We start from the raw sequence: 21,660 nt of genomic DNA on the forward strand, positions 1-21,660 counted from the left end.
TGCCTAAAAAGGAATCTTTGAAATGTTTCATAGTTTTAGAAATAGGCCTATAGTGCTTTCAAATTTACAATGGGGCTCAATGGCAGACATTGGCATGTCAAAAATCACTTTCACCTAGAAACTCCATTCACACTTTTTATTATTCAGCTTGCTGTGGACTGTGGAGACACATGCTGGGAAAAATAAATCAAAATTTCAAAAAACGATGGGCTATAACCCATCGTTTTTTTTTTTTTCATTCTTTTCAAATCCTCAAAAATGATGAGAAACGGCGTGCTACAGTATGCCGTATGATATGGGCTATTAGACGAGCGTCTAAAAATGGGATAAAAAACGTCTAAAAATAGACGTCTAAAACACGTCTAAAAATAGACGTGTTTTAGACTTCTATTTTTAGACGTCTATTTTTAGACGTTTTTTATCCCATTTTTAGACGCACGTCTAATAGCTATTGCTCATTGGGATGGTCAAAAATGATGAAAAACGAGGATTAAAAAAAAAAAAAAAAAAAAAAAAACGATGGGCTATAACCCATCGGTTTAAAAAACTAAAATTAAAATCCTCAAAAATGATGAAAAACGGCGTGCTATAGTATGCCGTACGGTATGGGCTATAGCCCAATGGTAAAAAATGATGAAAAACGAGGATAAAAAAAACAATCAAAAATTCAAAAAACGATGGGCTATAACCCATCGTTTATTTTTTTCCATTCTTTTCAAATCCTCAAAAATGATGAAAAACGGCGTGCTACAGTATGCTGTATGATGTGGGCTATTAGACGAGCGTCTAAAAATGGGATAAAAAACGTCAAAAAATTGACGTCTAAAACACGTCTAAAAATAGATGTGTTTTAGACGTTTTTTAGACGTCTATTTTTAGACGTTTTTTATCCCATTTTTAGACGCACGTCTAATAGCCGGCTATTGCTCATTGGGATGGTCAAAAATGATGAAAAACGAGGATAAAAAATAAAATCAAAAAACGATGGGCTAAAACCTATAGACAATGGGTTGTGATTTTTTTCTGTACATTTTCTTACCAAATGTGCAGTCACAAAACATCTACAAGTCACTATACAAGGAGTGGAGCGGTCCAAATGTCCCCCCCTACTTAGCTCTAGTGGTATGTTCCAACCACACACACACACACACACACACACACACACACACACACACACCCCCTTTCCGGAAGTTTCCGCTCGCTCAGGAGCCTCAGGGCTCCGTCTTTTGAGCTACATTACATTATTAGTATTATTATTACATTACAGTTATTGTAAAGACACACATTATGTTTCTGTGTAAAAATAAGTAATTAAATAACATCAAAAAGTTATCTAAATGGATAAATGCTATTCACTGGAGTGAATATTCTATTATATTCTAAAAACGACTTATAAATCCTAAAGCCTTGTTTATACTTCACTGTGCAACGGTCCTATGCTGGACAATAGCAGATATGCAAACTCACAGCACATCTCATTCAATACACTGAACTTGCAGATCTGCCATTTTTGAACACACTATAAAGTTAACCATTTATCATGCTGCTCTACGTGGCACTGCATTCTGTGACATTAAACCAAATGGCATTTTCCACTCTATGACACTACTGTTCTACATTTTTGTCTAATAAAATAGGCTATTAATTTAATCAATCAAACTGCATTAACTAACAGAGATACTACTAACCAAGCTATCCATGTCAACATGCTCTATAGGAGTCTCAATAACAGGTATAAGTAACGTTTAATGTTTAGTAATTTTTAATGTAGCAGAAGAGGCCATTCATTTAACAGAGTTTTGCACAATTTTAACATCCCAGATCGATTGAAATATGAATCTACTGTGCTGTGCTACACCATGATATATTAAGAGTACAATAACATTCCATTGTGAATAAAAACGTATTAACCACAGTGTAATGCTAAAGGTTTCATCACAGGGCTGTCTGCTTCATGTAATATCATTAAAAGTGTTGTTGGTGACAGACTGACAGTTATATGAGTTGGAAGCATTAAGACCCATTTTAACCCCCAATGGCTTCCTTTCTGACAAATAACGTTATTGTAAAAGATTCACGCGTTCATATGTAGCTATTTTGCATTTACATTTTTATGAGAAGCGGGTGGGACCAAGGGACCCGGATGTAACGTAGAATGACTACAATATGACTACAATAAATTCACTGTTAAATCTCGCGGGCGTGGCCTCACACCGGAAGGAAGTGCCGCCGTCCTCAAATACGGAAGAGACGCGTGGAGGTCGGCTTGGTCAGTGTTTGTTTGGAATTGCCACGTCACCATCTTCCGGGTCCGTCTTCGGAGCAAGTAAGTGATTAAATGTTATTTAATACTTAACGCTGTTGTTGTTTTTGTGTTCAAACGTCTATCACTTGAAGTTACTTGTTATGATGTTTATATATGATGTTTGTACGAAACCGTAAAACAGTGTTTCAGTAGCCGACTGGTTACTGTTGAAGGTTTATAAACAACGGGCCCGTCGATGACCGAGTGTTTTTCCTTCTTACCAAAACAAACACAATTGTTTTTCCATCTAGTCGAGGTCCATTATTCATTAAGTATTTTAGCCACGGACCACCATGTTACATTTATAGACTCACATTAGAAATGAGCGAGTTATGATTAAAAGAACGTATAAGACGTATGATCTTGGCTCTTTGCTCTTTAACACACGACACAGACGGCTAGCTAACTAGGCTAGCTAGCTTCTAGCCTGTTGTTTGTTGGTGAAAGACTCCAAGCTGGGAAGTGTATTTCAGCGAGTAGCTATACGTGGTTTTGTTTATTTTCTGTAAAGTATAACCCTCGCTGCTACTCGCTGAAATACACTTCCCAGCTTGGAGTAAATAAACAAAACCACGTATAGCTACTCGCTGAAATACACTTCCCAACTTGGAGTCTTTCACCAACAAACAACAGGCTAGAAGCTAGCTAGCCTAGTTAGCTAGCCGTCTGTGTCGCTCATTTCTTGCTCATTTAAAAAAAGGTTATATACTATGTAAACTATGAAATGCAGGCTTTAATTTGGTATATAGAACGTTTGTGTAGGCCGTCTCTATGAAACGGTATCAATTGAAAAGGAAATGTCGGGAAATCGCTTTATTTTTTCCCTCGCGCACCCAGCGCCAAGATCACGCGTCGTGTAGGCCGTCTCTACGAAACGGTATCAATTGACTAATGATCATTATGACTTGCTGTTTGCTGTATCTGTTTTTTTTAAATAGCAAAATACTGGGTCAATTGTCTGACTTTGATTGCTTAAAGTAGACCTGCATAAAATTCTGTACTGCAGCTATTTACAACCAGGTAGTGTATAAGTTAAATTGAATTGTTGTACTTTCAAAAGGGTTTATTGGGGCACCTAAGGTGTTAGATCTCATTCTTCTGCCCTTTGTTTCATTGCACACATGTTAAAGCATTGGTCTAAAACTACATAGCCTATATCCATTGAAAACTCTGTTAGCCTACTAGTTACTTTTTAGATTGTATTATTACAAAATATACACTAAACAACTTCAGTCCTATATTTCTTTACTTTAACTTACTTTTACTTTAACCTAGTGGGGGAGTGGTTAGTGGGTGGGGGAGTGATTATGCAAGAAATTAGGGTTGTGGACAAGTATCTATTGTCACACCCATTCAAGTGGTGCTAAAATTTCAGGATTCTTTGCATGGCTTATTCTCTGCTTTGGGGTTTCTGTTTCAACAAGTTTTAGATGGTCATATCTCCTTCAATTATTGTCCAATTTCATTGGATGATACATCATATGAAAGCTTACATTCTGTACTTTAATAATTTACTGTAATCTGTAAAAATCGAGTTGAGGCATATTCTGCTGGCACTGGTCACAGATTCTAAACGCAACAAGTAACTTAAAAAGTGATAACATGTTTGAGCCACGGACCACCATTTCACATTAATAGACTCTCACAATGGTGGTCAGTGGCTCAAATGGGTCTGAGAGACTAGATGGCGTCAAATGTTGGTCCGTGGTTCAAACGCTGAATAAATAATCGACTAGAGGTGAGAAGAGTATTGTTTGGTAGGTAAAGGACACACATTCTGTGAAAATTGGCGCGAAGCAACAAACATTCTTTGAAATTGGTGGGAAACGATCCCGGGCACTCATGTTAACAAAGCTCAGTCACTAACCACTATGCTACAATCAGCATTATATAATTAAAGGATCAAAAGTAGCAATCTTCTACATTCTCTAATTGTGTAGTTTTTTGGAAATTAAGCAGATGCTTAACAACAATTGAACTATTGAGAGTGTAAAGATCTGCTATTGGGGTCAATTTAGCCTGACCTAAGCAGAGACATTTCTGGCCTAGATGGTTGGGTCACGTCTCAGAAAAGCACGCACCCTGATTGGATCTCATCGATCTGTCCGTCACCCCCGGCCCCTCCTCTCCCCCCTAGTGCAGCGCTACGTCACATCATTTAGAGCGACGCCTACGCGGAAGGGTTGACTCCCACTTTTAGACTGGTTCAGCCCACGGCTTTTTCCAGGCTTTCATCTTTCGCGCAGACGAAATGAAAGCCTGGGTATCGAGGCTAGGGTCAATTTGGTTACCTAAATTAAATTGCTCTGTATTGTGACAGTAATCATTGCTATAGAGTGTGTGTTCAGTAACAGTGTTAAATAGCTCTATAGTGTGACAGAAATCATTGCTATAGTGTGTTCAGTAACAGTGTTAAATAGATATTGTGACAGTAATCATTGCTATAGTGTGTGTTCAGTAACAGTGTTAAATAGCTCTATATTGTGACAGTAATCATTGCTATAGTGTTTGTTCAGTAACAGAGGTCTCCCGGTCTCTCCAGCTTTTTGTTAAACACAGTCCCATAGTCACAGTACCTCCCATTCACTCCCACTCAGTCCCATTCACTTTTATTCACTCCCATTCAGTCACATAGTAACAGTACATCCCATTCAGTCCCATTCACTCCCATAGTAACAATACCTCCCATTCACTCCCATCCACTCCCATGCACTCCCATAGTATCAGTCCCATAGTAACAGTACCTCCCTTTCACTCCCATTCAGTCCCATAGTATCAGTAACTCCCATTATCTTGCAACACAGCAGCCAAGTATATGCAGAACACGTATACACGCATTTGACATAACACAAACAACAAGACAATTTACATACATAAAGACATGAAGACAAGAGCAATATCCACCGCTTTGATTATCCTGTGGCTACTACAACTCCTGATTAAACCCTTTTCTATTTATTAAAGAGCTGGAGAGACAGGAATATTCCTGTTACTGAACACACACTATAGCAATTATTACTGTCACAATAACTTTGTACTTTTGCTACTGATGTTTGTGTGCAACATTTGAGCTGGTGTCAAGTCACCTTAATTCAAGTGATAGATTATATACAGGGGCATGCCATATGGTCTACCTGCACAGCCTTTGTGATTACTGGTAGATCACGATGTACCTTTTGGGCACCCCTGCAATACAGGATTCCTGTCCAGAATTGTTTTTTATTAAATATAGAGGGTTTAAGTGTAGGGTTTGTCATGTTGGTGTTCTCTATAACTTTTCGTCCTGGGCATGACGTTAAACTGTCCAGTGTAACTCCAAGTTACATGGGGTGGGTATGGTTTGAGAGTTTGTGATGCTCAGTTCTTTTTTTGCGTCTCGGTTCCTCAGGTGGAAGCTGCATAGTTGGGTTTTTGATGGGTTGGGTTTCAAGTGGCTGGTCGTTTGTTTAGATATTGAAAAGGAGGGGGGCGAGCGCGCTACCTTGTGGGAGGCCGTTCTTTTCGGCTTTCCATTTACTCCTCTGGTCATTTAACTGAACATAGAAGCGCCTGTTGTTGAGGAGGCTTTTCCTGACCATTGTGCGGTGTTGGACAGTGTCGTAGGCAGCAGAGAGATCTCTGAATGCTGCTCCAGTTATTTGTTTCCCCTCAAACCCATCCTCAATGTGTTGGGTGAGGTTGAGCTCTGTCCAGCACAGGAGCGGCTGGGACGGAAACCAGCTTGGTCTTTAGTCAGCTTGGTATCTATGAGTGGCAACAAGGCGTTGGAGTAGCAGCTTCTCATATAGCCTTGTAGGTGATGCAGAGGGAAATGGGTCGGTAGCTCTTTGTGGATAATGGGTCTATGCCAGGTTTAGGGATTGCAACAACGTTGGCCTTTTCCCAGACAGAAGGGATGGTTTTCTGTGCTATGCATGTGTTCAGCATCCCCACAAGCCAGGTCTTTGCGTTGGGTCCCAGGTGCTGTAACATTTCTGCCAGTAGGTCATCAATCCCTGCTGCTTTTCCGGGTTTCAACTTTCCCATTGCAGTTTCAAGTTCTTCTAGGTCGAAGGGTTTGGTTTGAGGGCTGGCTGATTGTGGTTGGTCTGATACCACTGTGCAATGGTATTCTCCTGTGGGTCGGTGGCGGTCTTGGTCACAACTGGTGGCCAACAGTTGTAACCAACACCGCCACCGACCCACATAGAATACCATCGCACAGTGGTATCAGACCAACCACAATCAGCCAGCCCTCAAACCAAACCCTTCGACTTAGAAGAACGTGAAACTGCAATGGGAAAGTTGAAACCCGGAAAAGCAGCAGGGATTGATGGCATACTGGCAGAAATGATACAGCACCTGGGACCTATCGCAAGGACCTGGCTTGTGGGGATGCTGAACACATGCATAGCACAGAAAACCATCCCTTCTGTTTGGAAAAAGGCTGGAGTAGTTGCAATCCCTAAACCTGGCAAAGACCCATTATCCCCGAAGAGCTACCGACCCATTTCCCTCCTCTGCATCACCTACAAGCTCTATGAGAGGCACTACAATTTCTGAACAGACTATATTTACATCAATATGTCTGGGTCCCCACCTACTCACTCAGGGTTGACGTGTCACACCTGCAGTGATGGGAGGGGCACCAAAATGTGGTATTTTGATTGTTTAATGGGGGCACTCCCTTAGTATAAAAGTGTATGTTTTGTGTACACATGACCTGATGAAGATCAAATGGATCGAAACGCTGTCAGTATTTCAACAAAGAACGTCTTTCTTATACCTGTGGTGTGCGGGCTCCATCCAATACCTACACCAGTTGTGATGCAACAGAGTTTGCTGTGACCATTGTGAATTATGGGTGGTGTGGTTTTTGCCAAGACGGTGGATTGTGGCCCATGCCTTCCTGCTGTTATTTGACATGTTGGTGTTCTCTATATCTTTTCGTCCTGGGCATGACGTTAAACTGTTCCGTTCGAGAGGACCAGCGACCCTCGAATGTAAACGGCCACGAAAGGAAATTATGTGTGTGTGAGGTGTTCTCTATAGGTTGGGTTTCAGGTGGTTGTATTGTAGTAGCTTGACATTTCTTGGAGGGCACTTTCAAGGACAGACTCAATCTTCTGGAAGTCTGCTTGTTGGGTCGTAATGCAGAGGTTGTCGGCGTAGATGAAACGCTGGCATTAGGCATTGGGTAGTGGCTGGTCGTTTGTGTAGATATTGAAAAGGAGGGGGGCGAGCACGCTACCTTGTTGGAGGCCGTTCTTTTGGGCTTTCCATTTACTCCTCTGGTCATTTAACTGGACATAGAAGCGCCTGTTGTTGAGGAGGCTTTTCCTGACCATTGTGCGGTGTTGGACAGTGTCGTAGGCAGCAGAGAGATCTCTGAATGCTGCTCCAGTTATTTGTTTCCCCTCAAACCCATCCTCAATGTGTTGGGTGAGGTTGAGCTCTGTCCAGCACAGGAGCGGCTGGGACGGAAACCAGCTTGGTCTTTAGTCAGCTTGGTATCTATGAGTGGCAACAAGGCGTTGGAGTAGCAGCTTCTCATATAGCCTTGTAGGTGATGCAGAGGGAAATGGGTCGGTAGCTCTTTGTGGATAATGGGTCTTTGCCAGGTTTAGGGATTGCAACCACTTTGGCCTTTTCCCAGACAGAAGGGATGGTTTTCTGTGCTATGCATGTGTTCAGCATCCCCACAAGCCAGGTCTTTGCGTTGGGTCCCAGGTGCTGTAACATTTCTGCCAGTAGGTCATCAATCCCTGCTGCTTTTCCGGGTTTCAACTTTCCCATTGCAGTTTCAAGTTCTTCTAGGTCGAAGGGTTTGGTGTGAGGGCTGGCTGATTGTGGTTGGTCTGATACCACTGTGCGATGGTATTCTCCTGTGGGTCGGTGGCGGTCTTGGTCACAACTGGTGGCCAACAGTTGTAACCAACACCGCCACCGACCCACATAGAATACCATCGCACAGTGGTATCAGACCAACCACAATCAGCCAGCCCTCAAACCAAACCCTTCGACTTAGAAGAACGTGAAACTGGAATGGGAAAGTTGAAACCCGGAAAAGCAGCAGGGATTGATGGCATACTGGCAGAAATGATACAGCACCTGGGACCTATCGCAAGGACCTGGCTTGTGGGGATGCTGAACACATGCATAGCACAGAAAACCATCCCTTCTGTTTGGAAAAAGGCTGGAGTAGTTGCAATCCCTAAACCTGGCAAAGACCCATTATCCCCGAAGAGCTACCGACCCATTTCCCTCCTCTGCATCACCTACAAGCTCTATGAGAGGCACTACAATTTCTGAACAGACTATATTTACATCAATATGTCTGGGTCCCCACCTACTCACTCAGGGTTGACGTGTCACACCTGCAGTGATGGGAGGGGCACCAAAATGTGGTATTTTGATTGTTTAATGGGGGCACTCCCTTAGTATAAAAGTGTATGTTTTGTGTACACATGACCTGATGAAGATCAAATGGATCGAAACGCTGTCAGTATTTCAACAAAGAACGTCTTTCTTATACCTGTGGTGTGCGGGCTCCATCCAATACCTACACCAGTTGTGATGCAACAGAGTTTGCTGTGACCGTTGTGAATTATGGGTGGTGTGGTTTTGCCAAGACGGTGGATTGTGGCCCATGCCTTCCTGCTGTTATTTGACATGTTGGTGTTCTCTATATCTTTTCGTCCTGGGCATGACGTTAAACTGTTCCGTTCGAGAGGACCAGCGACCCTCGAATGTAAACGGCCACGAAAGGAAATTATGTGTGTGTGAGGTGTTCTCTATAGGTTGGGTTTCAGGTGGTTGTATTGTAGTAGCTTGACATTTCTTGGAGGGCACTTTCAAGGACAGACTCAATCTTCTGGAAGTCTGCTTGTTGGGTCGTAATGCAGAGGTTGTCGGCGTAGATGAAACGCTGGCATTAGGCATTGGGTAGTGGCTGGTCGTTTGTGTAGATATTGAAAAGGAGGGGGGCGAGCACGCTACCTTGTTGGAGGCCGTTCTTTTGGGCTTTCCATTTACTCCTCTGGTCATTTAACTGGACATAGAAGCGCCTGTTGTTGAGGAGGCTTTTCCTGACCATTGTGCGGTGTTGGACAGTGTCGTAGGCAGCAGAGAGATCTCTGAATGCTGCTCCAGTTATTTGTTTCCCCTCAAACCCATCCTCAATGTGTTGGGTGAGGTTGAGCTCTGTCCAGCACAGGAGCGGCTGGGACGGAAACCAGCTTGGTCTTTAGTCAGCTTGGTATCTATGAGTGGCAACAAGGCGTTGGAGTAGCAGCTTCTCATATAGCCTTGTAGGTGATGCAGAGGGAAATGGGTCGGTAGCTCTTTGTGGATAATGGGTCTTTGCCAGGTTTAGGGATTGCAACCACTTTGGCCTTTTCCCAGACAGAAGGGATGGTTTTCTGTGCTATGCATGTGTTCAGCATCCCCACAAGCCAGGTCTTTGCGTTGGGTCCCAGGTGCTGTAACATTTCTGCCAGTAGGTCATCAATCCCTGCTGCTTTTCCGGGTTTCAACTTTCCCATTGCAGTTTCAAGTTCTTCTAGGTCGAAGGGTTTGGTTTGAGGGCTGGCTGATTGTGGTTGGTCTGATACCACTGTGCGATGGTATTCTCCTGTGGGTCGGTGGCGGTCTTGGTCACAACTGGTGGCCAACAGTTGTAACCAACACCGCCACCGACCCACATAGAATACCATCGCACAGTGGTATCAGACCAACCACAATCAGCCAGCCCTCAAACCAAACCCTTCGACTTAGAAGAACGTGAAACTGCAATGGGAAAGTTGAAACCCGGAAAAGCAGCAGGGATTGATGGCATACTGGCAGAAATGATACAGCACCTGGGACCTATCGCAAGGACCTGGCTTGTGGGGATGCTGAACACATGCATAGCACAGAAAACCATCCCTTCTGTTTGGAAAAAGGCTGGAGTAGTTGCAATCCCTAAACCTGGCAAAGACCCATTATCCCCGAAGAGCTACCGACCCATTTCCCTCCTCTGCATCACCTACAAGCTCTATGAGAGGCACTACAATTTCTGAACAGACTATATTTACATCAATATGTCTGGGTCCCCACCTACTCACTCAGGGTTGACGTGTCACACCTGCAGTGATGGGAGGGGCACCAAAATGTGGTATTTTGATTGTTTAATGGGGGCACTCCCTTAGTATAAAAGTGTATGTTTTGTGTACACATGACCTGATGAAGATCAAATGGATCGAAACGCTGTCAGTATTTCAACAAAGAACGTCTTTCTTATACCTGTGGTGTGCGGGCTCCATCCAATACCTACACCAGTTGTGATGCAACAGAGTTTGCTGTGACCGTTGTGAATTATGGGTGGTGTGGTTTTTGCCAAGACGGTGGATTGTGGCCCATGCCTTCCTGCTGTTATTTGACATGTTGGTGTTCTCTATATCTTTTCGTCCTGGGCATGACGTTAAACTGTTCCGTTCGAGAGGACCAGCGACCCTCGAATGTAAACGGCCACGAAAGGAAATTATGTGTGTGTGAGGTGTTCTCTATAGGTTGGGTTTCAGGTGGTTGTATTGTAGTAGCTTGACATTTCTTGGAGGGCACTTTCAAGGACAGACTCAATCTTCTGGAAGTCTGCTTGTTGGGTCGTAATGCAGAGGTTGTCGGCGTAGATGAAACGCTGGCATTAGGCATTGGGTAGTGGCTGGTCGTTTGTGTAGATATTGAAAAGGAGGGGGGCGAGCACGCTACCTTGTTGGAGGCCGTTCTTTTGGGCTTTCCATTTACTCCTCTGGTCATTTAACTGGACATAGAAGCGCCTGTTGTTGAGGAGGCTTTTCCTGACCATTGTGCGGTGTTGGACAGTGTCGTAGGCAGCAGAGAGATCTCTGAATGCTGCTCCAGTTATTTGTTTCCCCTCAAACCCATCCTCAATGTGTTGGGTGAGGTTGAGCTCTGTCCAGCACAGGAGCGGCTGGGACGGAAACCAGCTTGGTCTTTAGTCAGCTTGGTATCTATGAGTGGCAACAAGGCGTTGGAGTAGCAGCTTCTCATATAGCCTTGTAGGTGATGCAGAGGGAAATGGGTCGGTAGCTCTTTGTGGATAATGGGTCTTTGCCAGGTTTAGGGATTGCAACCACTTTGGCCTTTTCCCAGACAGAAGGGATGGTTTTCTGTGCTATGCATGTGTTCAGCATCCCCACAAGCCAGGTCTTTGCGTTGGGTCCCAGGTGCTGTAACATTTCTGCCAGTAGGTCATCAATCCCTGCTGCTTTTCCGGGTTTCAACTTTCCCATTGCAGTTTCAAGTTCTTCTAGGTCGAAGGGTTTGGTGTGAGGGCTGGCTGATTGTGGTTGGTCTGATACCACTGTGCGATGGTATTCTCCTGTGGGTCGGTGGCGGTCTTGGTCACAACTGGTGGCCAACAGTTGTAACCAACACCGCCACCGACCCACATAGAATACCATCGCACAGTGGTATCAGACCAACCACAATCAGCCAGCCCTCAAACCAAACCCTTCGACTTAGAAGAACGTGAAACTGGAATGGGAAAGTTGAAACCCGGAAAAGCAGCAGGGATTGATGGCATACTGGCAGAAATGATACAGCACCTGGGACCTATCGCAAGGACCTGGCTTGTGGGGATGCTGAACACATGCATAGCACAGAAAACCATCCCTTCTGTTTGGAAAAAGGCTGGAGTAGTTGCAATCCCTAAACCTGGCAAAGACCCATTATCCCCGAAGAGCTACCGACCCATTTCCCTCCTCTGCATCACCTACAAGCTCTATGAGAGGCACTACAATTTCTGAACAGACTATATTTACATCAATATGTCTGGGTCCCCACCTACTCACTCAGGGTTGACGTGTCACACCTGCAGTGATGGGAGGGGCACCAAAATGTGGTATTTTGATTGTTTAATGGGGGCACTCCCTTAGTATAAAAGTGTATGTTTTGTGTACACATGACCTGATGAAGATCAAATGGATCGAAACGCTGTCAGTATTTCAACAAAGAACGTCTTTCTTATACCTGTGGTGTGCGGGCTCCATCCAATACCTACACCAGTTGTGATGCAACAGAGTTTGCTGTGACCGTTGTGAATTATGGGTGGTGTGGTTTTGCCAAGACGGTGGATTGTGGCCCATGCCTTCCTGCTGTTATTTGACATGTTGGTGTTCTCTATATCTTTTCGTCCTGGGCATGACGTTAAACTGTTCCGTTCGAGAGGACCAGCGACCCTCGAATGTAAACGGCCACGAAAGGAAATTATGTGTGTGTGAGGTGTTCTCTATAGGTTGGGTTTCAGGTGGTTGTATTGTAGTAGCTTGACATTTCTTGGAGGGCACTTTCAAGGACAGACTCAATCTTCTGGAAGTCTGCTTGTTGGGTCGTAATGCAGAGGTTGTCGGCGTAGATGAAACGCTGGCATTAGGCATTGGGTAGTGGCTGGTCGTTTGTGTAGATATTGAAAAGGAGGGGGGCGAGCACGCTACCTTGTTGGAGGCCGTTCTTTTGGGCTTTCCATTTACTCCTCTGGTCATTTAACTGGACATAGAAGCGCCTGTTGTTGAGGAGGCTTTTCCTGACCATTGTGCGGTGTTGGACAGTGTCGTAGGCAGCAGAGAGATCTCTGAATGCTGCTCCAGTTATTTGTTTCCCCTCAAACCCATCCTCAATGTGTTGGGTGAGGTTGAGCTCTGTCCAGCACAGGAGCGGCTGGGACGGAAACCAGCTTGGTCTTTAGTCAGCTTGGTATCTATGAGTGGCAACAAGGCGTTGGAGTAGCAGCTTCTCATATAGCCTTGTAGGTGATGCAGAGGGAAATGGGTCGGTAGCTCTTTGTGGATAATGGGTCTTTGCCAGGTTTAGGGATTGCAACCACTTTGGCCTTTTCCCAGACAGAAGGGATGGTTTTCTGTGCTATGCATGTGTTCAGCATCCCCACAAGCCAGGTCTTTGCGTTGGGTCCCAGGTGCTGTAACATTTCTGCCAGTAGGTCATCAATCCCTGCTGCTTTTCCGGGTTTCAACTTTCCCATTGCAGTTTCAAGTTCTTCTAGGTCGAAGGGTTTGGTTTGAGGGCTGGCTGATTGTGGTTGGTCTGATACCACTGTGCGATGGTATTCTCCTGTGGGTCGGTGGCGGTCTTGGTCACAACTGGTGGCCAACAGTTGTAACCAACACCGCCACCGACCCACATAGAATACCATCGCACAGTGGTATCAGACCAACCACAATCAGCCAGCCCTCAAACCAAACCCTTCGACTTAGAAGAACGTGAAACTGCAATGGGAAAGTTGAAACCCGGAAAAGCAGCAGGGATTGATGGCATACTGGCAGAAATGATACAGCACCTGGGACCTATCGCAAGGACCTGGCTTGTGGGGATGCTGAACACATGCATAGCACAGAAAACCATCCCTTCTGTTTGGAAAAAGGCTGGAGTAGTTGCAATCCCTAAACCTGGCAAAGACCCATTATCCCCGAAGAGCTACCGACCCATTTCCCTCCTCTGCATCACCTACAAGCTCTATGAGAGGCACTACAATTTCTGAACAGACTATATTTACATCAATATGTCTGGGTCCCCACCTACTCACTCAGGGTTGACGTGTCACACCTGCAGTGATGGGAGGGGCACCAAAATGTGGTATTTTGATTGTTTAATGGGGGCACTCCCTTAGTATAAAAGTGTATGTTTTGTGTACACATGACCTGATGAAGATCAAATGGATCGAAACGCTGTCAGTATTTCAACAAAGAACGTCTTTCTTATACCTGTGGTGTGCGGGCTCCATCCAATACCTACACCAGTTGTGATGCAACAGAGTTTGCTGTGACCGTTGTGAATTATGGGTGGTGTGGTTTTTGCCAAGACGGTGGATTGTGGCCCATGCCTTCCTGCTGTTATTTGACATGTTGGTGTTCTCTATATCTTTTCGTCCTGGGCATGACGTTAAACTGTTCCGTTCGAGAGGACCAGCGACCCTCGAATGTAAACGGCCACGAAAGGAAACTGTGTGTGAGGTGTTCTCTATCATTTCATTCCAGACTTCACTGTCTATCTCCTGTGTTTTCCATTCATCTTGAGCGTTACACAGTCGTCTGATGTGCGGGGGGAGGTGCCGGCTAGCGCATAAAGGCACGGACGGGACAGGTGTTGTCTTGACCCATCCCGTGATGATGCGACAGGTGTAATTTAGGGCTGTGTCGACCAATTTGGTGTGACGTGATCGGCTCCAGCTTGAGCAGGCATACTCTGCTGTAGAGAAAGACAGGGCCATGGCAGTTGCACGGATTGTTTGTGGGTCTGCGCCCCACTTGGGAGTTCACTAGTTTTCACAGGATGTTATTGTGGGTGTTGACCGTGGCTTTTGTGTTCTCCAGGTGTTTTTTTGAAGAAGAGTGTCCTGTCCAGTGTAACTCCAAGATACATGGGGTGGTTATGGTTGGAGAGTTTGTGACCATCCCAAGTGACGCTCAGTTCTTTTCTCGCGTCTCGGTTCCTCAGGTGGAAGCTGCATAGTTGGGTTTGTGTGTCTTTCTTTTTCTGTCTTTCTTTCTTAGGACGGAGATCAAGGTAGACGCCATAGGAAGGCTCAACACTAGCCGATGCCCCTAGAGATCCATCCCAAAGCTTCCCTCAGGGAGCACAGCAAGCCAGCTAGCCAGCAAGCCTGCCCAGTCAGCCAACGCAGCCAGTCAGCTCCGCCAGTCAGCCAGTGTAGAAAGTCAGGCTGCCAAGCCAGAGCATATCAGCCCTTGCAGTCAGCCATTGCAGCCATACCAGCCTTGCTCAGTCAGCTCAGCCAGGCCTCTCTTGAGGCCTGGCTCTCTGTCTGCCTGGCCCGGTCTGCCCTGCCCTGCCTTGCAGCAACAGAACCAGCCTTTCTGGAAAGCCAGCCAGCTCAGAATGCGAGCTGAGCAAGCCAGTGCAGCAGCAAGCCCAGACTAGGTTACCGCAGCCTTACTGTGCAGCCACAGCCACTCAGTCTAGACCAGCAGGAGCTGGCCAGGCTCCAACCCTTGCAGCGCAGCCTTAGGCCGGACAGTCCCCCTGCCTGCACTTTGTTGCCTTCCTGGCCTGTCTGCCTGCCTAGGCGCCTCGGTCTTCCTGTCTGTCTGCCTTGGCCTGCCAGTCTGAAACTGGTTTAGACTAACTGCGTGCTTGCCAGCTGCGCTGGCTTGCTGAGCTCGTATTCTGAGCTGGCTGGCTTGCCAGCAAGGCTGGTTCTGTTGCTGCAAGGCAGGGCGGGGCAGACCGGGCCAGGCAGACAGAGAGCCAGGCCTCGAGAGAGGCCTGGCTGAGCTGACTGAGCAAGGCTGGTATGGCTACAATGGTTGACTGCAAGGGCTGATGTGCGCTGGCTTGGCAGCCTGACTTTCTACACTGGCTGACTGGCGGAGCTGGCTGGCTGCGTTGGCTGACTGGGCGGGCTTGCTGGCTAGCTGGCTTGCTGGACTCCCTGAGGGAAGCTTTGGGATGGATCTCTAGGGGCATCGGCTTGTGTTGAGCCTTCCAACGGCGTCTACCTTGATCTTCGTCCTAAGAAAGAAAGACAGAAAAAGAAACACACACACAAACTCAACTTTGCAGCTTCCACATGAGGAAGGCAGGCAGGCACGCAGGCAGGCACAAGCTGCCTGCGTGCTTGCTTCGCCCTCCAGTTGCTGCTCCAGTTATTTGTTTTCCCTCAAACCCATCCTCAATGTGTTGGGTGAGGTTGAGCTCTGTCCAGCACAGGACGGGACGGAAACCAGCTTGGTCTTTAGTCAGCTTGGTGTCTATGAGTGGTATGAGGCGTTGGAGTAGCAGCCTCTCTTGTAGGTGATGCAGAGGAGGGAAATGGGTCGGTAGCTCTTTGAGGATGATGGGTCTTTGCCAGGTTTGGGGATTGCAACCACTTTGGCTTTTCTCCAGACAGAAGGGATGGTTTTCTGTGCCATGCATGTGTTCAGCATCCCCACGAGCCAGGTCTTTGCGTTAGGTTCCAGGTGCTGTATAATTTCTGCCAGTATGTCATCAATCCCTGCTGCTTTTCCGGGTTTCAACTTTCCCATTGCAGTTTTGAGTTCTTCTAGGTCGAAGGGTTTGGTTTGAGGGCTGGCTGATTGTGGTTGGTCTGATACCACTGTGCGATGGTATTCTCCTGTGGGTCGTGGCGGTGTTGGTTACGACTGTTGGCCACCAGTTGTGATGCAACAGAGTTCGCTGTGACCGTTGTGAATTATGGGTGGCTCCCTGAGGTCCTTGATCGCCATTGGGTCCAACAGTGGTCATTGAAGCGTGCACACACATGCACACATGCACCTACACACACAGGGGCACATGCGTATGCACACCTGGACCTTTAAATGAACAACAACACAAAAACTAAGGCACTGGTGTCGGACTTCTGGTTTACCGGAACGGGGTTCAACTCCCTGCAGTGCCCTGCTCAATGTGTTGTATTTCATTCATTGGTCCATGGTCTCAGGTCATTGAGCGGCGCGCTATAGTGTGCGATTCTTCATCATTGTTGAGGATTTTTTAAAGGTGAAAATCAAGGAAAAGCAAAAGGCTATAGTCCATGGTCACGGACCGCATACTGGTCAAGGTCATTTATACTGGTGAAGATCATTTACTAGTCTTCTAAAGGTCATTTATACTGGTGAAGATCATTTACTAGTCTTCTAAAGGTCATTTATACTGGTCAAGGTCAATTACTAGTCTCATGAAGGTAATTCATACTGGTCACAGTCATATACTGGTCACGGTCATTTCTACTGGTGAAGGTCATTTATACTGGTCAAGGTCATTTGTACTTGTCAAGGTCATTTATACTGGTCAAGGTCATTTACTAGTCTTATTGAAGGTAATTTATACTGCTCAAGGTCATTGATATTGGTCAAGGTCATTAAGTGGCACGCTATAGTGCGCGATTCTTCATCATTGTTGAGGATTTGAAAAAAGGTTAAATTGCAGAAAAGCGAAAGGCTAAAGTCCATGGTCACGGAGGGCATACTATAGTATGTTGTTTTTCTTTTTTTTTGTGGTGTGCGGGCTCCATCCAATAACTACACCAGTTGTGATGCAATAGAGTTTGCTGTGACCGTTGTGAATTATGGGTGGTGTGGTCTTTGCCAAGACGGTGGATTGTGGCCCATGCCTTCCTGCTGTTATTTGTCATGTTGGTGTTCTCTATATCTTTTCGTCCTGGGCATGACGTTAAACTGTTCCGTTCGAGAGGACCGGCGACCCTCGAATGTAAACAGGTGTTGGGACAGGGTCAGGTGTTGTCTTGATGCATCCTATGATGATGCCACAGGTGTCATTTAGGGCTGTGTCGACCAATTTGGTGTGACGGGATAGGCTTGTAGGTGATGCAGAGGAGGGAAATGGGTCGGTAGCTCTTTGGGGATAATGGGTCTTTGCCAGGTTTAGGGATTGCAACCACTTTGGCCTTTTTCCAGACAGAAGGGATGGTTTTCTGTGCTATGCATGTGTTCAGCATCCCCACAAGCCAGGTCTTTCCGTTAGGTCCCAGGTGCTGTATCATTTCTGCTAGTAGGTCATCAATCCCTGCTGCTTTTCCGGGTTTCAACTTTCCCATTGCAGTTTCACGTTCTTCTAGGTCGAAGGGTTTGGTTTGAAGGCTGGCTGATTGTGGTTGGTCTGATACCACTGTGCGATGGTATTCTCCTGTGGGTTGGTGGCGGTCTTGGTCACAACTGGTGGCCAACAGTTGTAACCAACACCGCCACCGACCCACATAGAATACCATCGCACAGTGGTATCAGACCAACCATAATCAGCCATCACTCAAACCAAACCCTTCGACCTAGAAGAACTTGAAACTGCAATGGGAAAGTTGAAACCCGGAAAAGCAGCAGGGATTGATGACCTACTGGCAGAAATGATACAGCACCTGGGACCTATCGCAAGGACCTGGCTTGTGGGGATGCTGAACACATGCATAGCACAGAAAACCATCCCTTCTGTTTGGAAAAAGGCTGGAGTAGTTGCAATCCCTAAACCTGGCAAAGACCCATTATCCCCGAAGAGCTACCGACCCATTTCCCTCCTCTGCATCACGTCTTTCTTATACCTGTGGTGTGCGGGCTCCATCCAATACCTACACCAGTTGTGATGCAACAGAGTTTGCTGTGACCGTTGTGAATTATGGGTGGTGTGGTCTTTGCCAAGACGGTGGATTGTGGCCCATGCCTTCCTGCTGTTATTTGTCATTATGGTGTTCTCTATATCTTTTCGTCCTGGGCATGACGTTAAACTGTTCCGTTCGAGAGGACCGGCGACCCTCGAATGTAAACGGCCACGAAAGGAAACTGTGTGTGTGAGGTGTTCTCTATCATTTCATTCCAGACTTCACTGTCTATCTCCTGTGTTTTCCATTCATCTTGAGCGTTACACAGTCGTCTGATGTGCGGGGGGAGGTGCCGGCTAGCGCATAAAGGCACGGACGGGACAGGTGTTGTCTTGACCCATCCCGTGATGATGCGACAGGTGTCATTTAGGGCTGTGTCGACCAATTTGGTGTGACGTGATCGGCTCCAGCTTGAGCAGGCATACTCTGCTGTAGAGAAAGACAGGGCCATGGCAGTTGCACGGATTGTTTGTGGGTCTGCGCCCCACTTGGGAGTTCACTAGTTTTCACAGGATGTTATTGTGGGTGTTGACCGTGGCTTTTGTGTTCTCCAGGTGTTTTTTTGAAGAAGAGTGTCCTGTCCAGTGTAACTCCAAGATACATGGGGTGGTTATGGTTGGAGAGTTTGTGACCATCCCAAGTGACGCTCAGTTATTTTCTCGCGTCTCGGTTCCTCAGGTGGAAGCTGCATAGTTGGGTTTGTGTGTCTTTCTTTTTCTGTCTTTCTTTCTTAGGACGGAGATCAAGGTAGACGCCATAGGAAGGCTCAACACTAGCCGATGCCCCTAGAGATCCATCCCAAAGCTTCCCTCAGGGAGCACAGCAAGCCAGCTAGCCAGCAAGCCTGCCCAGTCAGCCAACGCAGCCAGTCAGCTCCGCCAGTCAGCCAGTGTAGAAAGTCAGGCTGCCAAGCCAGAGCATATCAGCCCTTGCAGTCAGCCATTGCAGCCATACCAGCCTTGCTCAGTCAGCTCAGCCAGGCCTCTCTTGAGGCCTGGCTCTCTGTCTGCCTGGCCCGGTCTGCCCTGCCCTGCCTTGCAGCAACAGAACCAGCCTTTCTGGAAAGCCAGCCAGCTCAGAATGCGAGCTGAGCAAGCCAGTGCAGCAGCAAGCCCAGACTAGGTTACCGCAGCCTTACTGTGCAGCCACAGCCACTCAGTCTAGACCAGCAGGAGCTGGCCAGGCTCCAACCCTTGCAGCGCAGCCTTAGGCCGGACAGTCCCCCTGCCTGCACTTTGTTGCCTTCCTGGCCTGTCTGCCTGCCTAGGCGCCTCGGTCTTCCTGTCTGTCTGCCTTGGCCTGCCAGTCTGAAACTGGTTTAGACTAACTGCGTGCTTGCCAGCTGTGCTGGCTTGCTGAGCTCGTATTCTGAGCTGGCTGGCTTGCCAGCAAGGCTGGTTCTGTTGCTGCAAGGCAGGGCGGGGCAGACCGGGCCAGGCAGACAGAGAGCCAGGCCTCGAGAGAGGCCTGGCTGAGCTGACTGAGCAAGGCTGGTATGGCTACAATGGTTGACTGCAAGGGCTGATGTGCGCTGGCTTGGCAGCCTGACTTTCTACACTGGCTGACTGGCGGAGCTGGCTGACTGCGTTGGCTGACTGGGCGGGCTTGCTGGCTAGCTGGCTTGCTGGACTCCCTGAGGGAAGCTTTGGGATGGATCTCTAGGGGCATCGGCTTGTGTTGAGCCTTCCAACGGCGTCTACCTTGATCTTCGTCCTAAGAAAGAAAGACAGAAAAAGAAACACACACACAAACTCAACTTTGCAGCTTCCACATGAGGAAGGCAGGCAGGCACGCAGGCAGGCACAAGCTGCCTGCGTGCTTGCTTCGCCCTCCAGTTGCTGCTCCAGTTATTTGTTTTCCCTCAAACCCATCCTCAATGTGTTGGGTGAGGTTGAGCTCTGTCCAGCACAGGAGCGGCCGGGACGGAAACCAGCTTGGTCTTTAGTCAGCTTGGTGTCTGAGTGGCATGAGGCGTTGGAGTAGCAGCCTCTCTTGTAGGTGATGCAGAGGAGGGAAATGGGTCGGTAGCTCTTTGGGGATGATGGGTCTTTGCCAGGTTTGGGGATTGCAACCACTGTGGCCTTTCTCCAGACAGAAGGGATGGTTTTCTGTGCCATGCATGTATTCAGCATCCCCACGAGCCAGGTCTTTGCGTTAGGTTCAAGGTGCTGTATAATTTCTGCCAGTATGTCATCAATCCCTGCTGCTTTTCCGGGTTTCAACTTTCCAATTGCAGTTTCGAGTTCTTCTAGGTCGAAGGGTTTGGTTTGAGGGCTGGCTGATTGTGGTTGGTCTGATACCACTGTGCGATGGTATTCTCCTGTGGGTTGGCGGCGGTGTTGGTTACGACTGTTGGCCACCAGTTGTGATGCAACAGAGGTCGCTGTGAGCGTTGTGAATTATGGGTGGCTCCCAGAGGTCCTTGATCCCCATGGGGTCCAACAGTGGTCATTAAAGCGTGCACACACACATGCACACATGCACCTACACACGCACAGGCGCACATGCGTATGCACACCTCGACCTGTAAATGAACAACAACACAAAAACTAAGGCACTGGTGTCGGACTTCTGGTTTACCGGAACGGGGTTCAACTCCCTGCAGTGCTGTGCTCAATGTGTTGTATTTACATGGTTCATTGGTCCATTACTTAGGCCATTAGTTTAATAAGGTGACGATATGATATATATGATATGGTACTTTATTGTCAGTTCACATTGAAATTTATCTTGCAACACAGCAGCCAAGTATGCAGAACACATATACACGCATTTGACATAACGCAAACAACAAGACAATTGACATACATAAAGACATGAAGACAAGAGCAATATCCACCGCTTAGATTATCCTGTGTCTACTACAACTCCCGATTAAACCCTTTTCTATTTATTAAAGAGCTGGAGAGACAGGAATATTCCTGTTACTGAACACTTAACACTGTTACTGAACACACACTATAGCAATTATTACCGTCACAATAACTTTGTAATGCTACTGATGTTATGTTAGACTATATTTACATCAATATGTCTGGGTCCCCACCTACTCGCTCAGGGTTGACGTGTCACACCTGCAGTGATGGGAGGGGCACCAGAATGTGGTGTTTTGATTGGTTAATGGGGGCACTCCCTTAGTATAAAAGTGTATGTTTTGTGTACACATGACCTGATGAAGATCAAATAGATCGAAACGTCGTTAGTATTTCAATAAAGAACGTCTTTCTTA

Source organism: Protomyctophum parallelum (genome assembly GCF_964188405.1).
Source record: "Protomyctophum parallelum genome assembly, chromosome: 12".
In the NCBI taxonomy this organism is placed as follows: Eukaryota; Metazoa; Chordata; class Actinopteri; order Myctophiformes; family Myctophidae; genus Protomyctophum; species Protomyctophum parallelum.